We start from the raw sequence: 4,695 nt of genomic DNA, 5'->3' as shown, positions 1-4,695 counted from the left end.
CGCAGCGGGGGGGGGGGGGGGGGGGGGGAATAAATCTACAGCAATTTTACAGCAGAATCTATTACATCTTAATGCTTTTCTAATTAATCAGAAGGAGAATTGGTCTGCTTATAAAATAAACATCAGAAAGTAAGTAATCAGCTGAATAAGACAGAAATTACACAGGATTCAAATGTTAGCGTCCATTTTCCACTTTGCTGTAGAAAAACAATAGCAGAAATAAAACTGGTTACTAGGCGGACCTTGGGTTCAGCTTCCAGAAGTGGTTAGGTGTATATGATTTAAAGGGAATTATCTCAATACCTTTCAGTTGGAGGTCGCCATTGTCTGGCTCACAAGCTGCATGCTAGTTCCAAGGCTCCGTAGCTCCAGTTCAGCATCAATGGGAGGAAGATGACTGCTGTGGAATGAGGTTGCAGCTTGTATGGTAGCCTCCAGCAGACAGGTATTAAATATAGTGACAGATTCACTTCTGAAAACAAATGAAAGTGAAAGTAGAACAGCTGTGTGATTTGTAATGCACTAAACCCTGATAAAAGGTAATGCAGGAAAGTACTGATAAAATGTACCCGCTGCTGCATTAGACTTGTAGCATGTCTCAGAGTAGACCTTCATTAGGTAGGGATTTCACTGGAGCCATTTTTTACATTTTATTTTATTATTTATCCGATTAATCAAACTTAATAATCGGCTAACTAATCGATTTTGAAAATAATCGTTAGCTGCAGCTCTAGATTTTGTTTTACCGTGTTTACCCGAAGAAAAGACCCAGTACTATTTTTGGGAACTGCTAAAATAATAAGACCTACCCTGAAAATAAGACCTAGTTGTGACCATTCCCAGGGCCGGTGGTGGCATAAGGGGGAACTTGAAGAGCCGCGGGAGAGAATCGGCGGCGCCAACGAAGCCAGCGCTAGAAGAAGCAAAGCGCCGGGGGAGGGAGCAGAGCCGCATAAGCCGATGCCTCCTCTATAGCGCCGGCTCCTGTCACAGGCAGAGTGATACCAAATGCACTCCGCCTGTGAGGAATCATAGTGAAAGCGCGCTTCGTTCATTCTGGCCAGCGATTGGTTACCAAAAATTGCGCTTGGAAAAGGTACGGCAACTGATTGCCCTAATCACCATATTTTTGGACATGAATACATGTAGACTGTTGTATATGAATAAGTGTGGATTGTTGTACCGAAAAAAATAAGACAGTGTCTAATTTTCGGGGAAACACGGTAGTATCTGCAGCCATGTTCAGGAGATTTTCCCTTACTCTCTGCCCAGCTGACAATGTTGTTACCCAAACAGGAAGTGAGAGGAAATCTGTCTTCAGGTGCCCATACACTGCCCGATTCTCGTACGAGAATCGCGGGAAATCCCGCGATCGTACGAGAATCGTTTCTACTGTACCGTCGCATGTCTTTTTCGTACGTTTTTTTAATCACTTTACAACCATCGCAAGACTAAGGTCTTGCGATGGTTGTACAGTGTATGGCCACCTTTAGAGAGAGACACAGAGGCAATAAAGACATGTTTTATAAGTAGGGTATATAAAGCCTAGAACCTTTGTTATCTCTTTATTGCCGCTTTTGTCTCTACTGGAGATTTCATCTCATTTTCTGCCACCATGACAATGATGTCACCAAGACAGGAAGTGAAGGGAAATCTCTCCAAATGGGACACGGGAAGAAAAAAAAAAGGAGATACCCTTTAAAAGGGAAATTCTATATTTTATGAAAAATAATAACTGCACAGTTCTTCATAAAAGACAAAAAATGTGCATTTGTTTTTATTTCATTTTTTTGCATTGGAGCCAGTAAAGCATTGCAAACGCAATCGGTGGATTGTCCAGTCCTGCACAAATTAGCATAATCTATTTCAAATAATTTAGCAATCTTTTTAAAGTCCTTGCCAGATACACAGGCAATAACAATGTTACTTCCGTAGGCCTTAGAAAGCTTTTGATCTTGGCATTGTGGCACCTCATTTGTCAATAAACAAAAGAGAACACCAGACCATAGATATCGGAGTTATAAATAAGGTCCCACCTGCATACTGCCCAAGAAGCTTCTAATCATCGACACCTAATGTGAAACACTGGATTCTAACTTCCTGGATTTGAAGTGGTGGTAAATGTAGGGGTGTCCTTACTTTATCCACCTGACAAATCTGCTATTCATTTATTAAGATTATGATAATGAATGCACCATGTCAAGGTGTAAGTACCATGGGAATGAAGAACTAATGTTGACCTGTTCAAATGTGATAAAGTCAAAAATCTCCATGGGGTGTACTTATTTTTTTTTTTATCAAGACTGTACATACTGAACAGCTAACCTGACGTTAAAGAAACAATAGGAAGTAGGAAAATCCAATAAGACCAAAAGATCACCTACTGTCAAGAGAGATTGCTTAGGACTAGGATCGTATGTCCCACCATAGATAACCATTGTTCAATCTGTTGAAAACTTCCAGATAATCATGCAGTATCTATAAGCGGTACTGATGAGGTTCTGGTGGGGGCTCTAAAAGCCCCATGATGATTTCAGAGGTGGGCATTTTATTCCTCGAGCATAAATTTCTGCTTTGCCGTGTGTAGTGCTGTGAGAAATTTTCCTGAGATGATTAACTACCGCGCGGGCTCTTGCAAAATATCAATAGCAAGAAAGCAGAACGCACAGTCGAGAACTCAATGGCTCCAGAAAGCCATATCTCATTAAAATTATGAAACCGTGCAGCCAGAAAGAACACAATTAGAAGTGTTTTGATTGGCTGACTTGCTAGCCTGGACATGCCAAGGAGTTTCATAGCAGAGAGACTTAACGGACTGATTCACTGCTCCCGTTTCATTACTCCAAATCTCAATTTCCTCAGCTGATTCCCAAACTGCTTGAGACTTCGACACCAAGCCAAGAAGGTTAACTCTTTAGAAGAAAACACAACTGATGTTTAATAATTACAAAACCAATACTGCACTCATGAGAGAAAATAATGTGTACAAATGTAAACGTGCATTAGGTTCAACCATGAATTTCTTTATTGGACTACTGACAATCAACTAAAATCCTTTCTGGCAAGAGTTCTCCCCTTCACATACTGCTAAAGTATGCTTCTCTATACTCCACATCCAATCACTAACAGAAGCAGCAAACCATTCCACTAGAAGTACTTACAGCAACAGGATGTGTCTAAGAGTTTCCAGGAAGAAAACTAAATGTAAGAAAACAAACATTCATTCATTAATGAAGGATTCAAGGCAATAATATTAAATAGTAACTGCATTTTAACCAAAAAATATCCAACCAATTAATATACCTTCCTTCTTTTATCTGGGTAGCAATGAATATATGATCTAGGACCACAAACCTGAAAAAATGCTGCACCTGTGTCCACCCCCTCCACATCTAATGGCATCCTTGTCCACTCCCTTCCCGCCATCATATTAGTCAATGACCACCGTCTCTGTGGCATCATGTTGCGTCAGTACTTATCCCCTCTACGACATCATGTTAGTCCGTGCCCACCCCCTCCACGTCATCATGTGTCTGTGCCCACCCCCTCTGCAGCATTATGTTTTGTCTGTGCCCACCCCCTCTACATAGTACTGCCCGATTCTCGTATTTGAGGTTGAATAAAGACATTAGTCCATCAAGTCCAACCTATTAGGATTTCATTCTAGGAGTACCTGTACCCCTGTATATTACCTGTACCCCTGTATATTACGGTCCCTTAAGAAATCGTCCAAAAATTTCTTGAACAATTCCACATTATTCCCTGAAATCACCGCCTGTGGCAGTGAGTTCCAGAAACCTAACCACTCTACTGTGAAGAACCCCCTTCGCCCCTTGTGCTGGAATTTTTTTTCCACCAATTTTAGGTGGTGGCCTCTAGTTTTTGTAATGGAGTTAATTTTAAACAGTTTATCGCTAATGTTGCTACCACCATTAAACATTTTGTACATGGAGATCATATCCCCCCTTAATCTCCTCACCTCTAATGTGAACATGTTTAAATTTAGTAGCCTTGTCTCGTAGCTCTGGTCCTCCATACCCCTAATTAGTTTGGTTGCCCTCCGCTGGACTTTTTCCAACTCAAGGACATCTTTTCTTAGTACTGGTGACCAGAACTGGACCGCGTACTCCAGATGAGGTTGAACCAATGATCTATAAAGTGGCAAAATTATAGACTTGTCCCTGCAATACATCCCCTTTTTAATACAGGACAAGACCCTGCTAGCTTTGTTTACAGCAGCCTGGCACTGCAAACTACCTTTCAGTTTGTGGTCTACAATGACCCCCAAATCCTTCTCCATTTCTGACTTCCCCAGCGGCATACCCATAATTGTATAACCCATTTGTTTATTTTTAATTCCAAAGTGCATTACTTTGCATTTATCGACATTAAACCTCATCTGCCACATTAATGCCCACTCCCCTATTTTATCCAGGTCCTCCTGTAATGTTATAGTGTCTAAGTCCGTGTCTATTACCCTCCCTATTTTGGTGTCATCCGCAAACACGGAAATATCGCTGTTAACACCCTCCCCGATGTCATTAATAAATAATTCTACAGCATTATGTTTTGTCTGTGCCCACCCACTCTACAGCATTATGTTTTGTCTGTGCCCACCCCCTCTGTGCCATCATGTTGCATATGTGCATTCCCCCTCAGCAGCATGATGTTGTGTCTGTGCCCCCCCCCCCCACA

The 4,695-nt window shown here is 41.5% G+C and overlaps 1 protein-coding gene across 1 annotated transcript in view; it reads right to left on the bottom strand.

Moving 5' to 3' along the window:
* Positions 1-4,695, bottom strand: part of MTX2 (metaxin 2) — a 74,218-nt gene that overhangs the window by 64,774 nt on the left and 4,749 nt on the right. The window lies entirely within an intron of this gene.

This window comes from Nanorana parkeri, unplaced genomic scaffold (genome assembly GCF_000935625.1).
Source record: "Nanorana parkeri isolate BGI_ZX_2015 unplaced genomic scaffold, ASM93562v1 scaffold319, whole genome shotgun sequence".
NCBI lineage: Eukaryota > Metazoa > Chordata > Amphibia > Anura > Dicroglossidae > Nanorana > Nanorana parkeri.
This window is presented reverse-complemented; position numbering and strand designations above follow the sequence as displayed.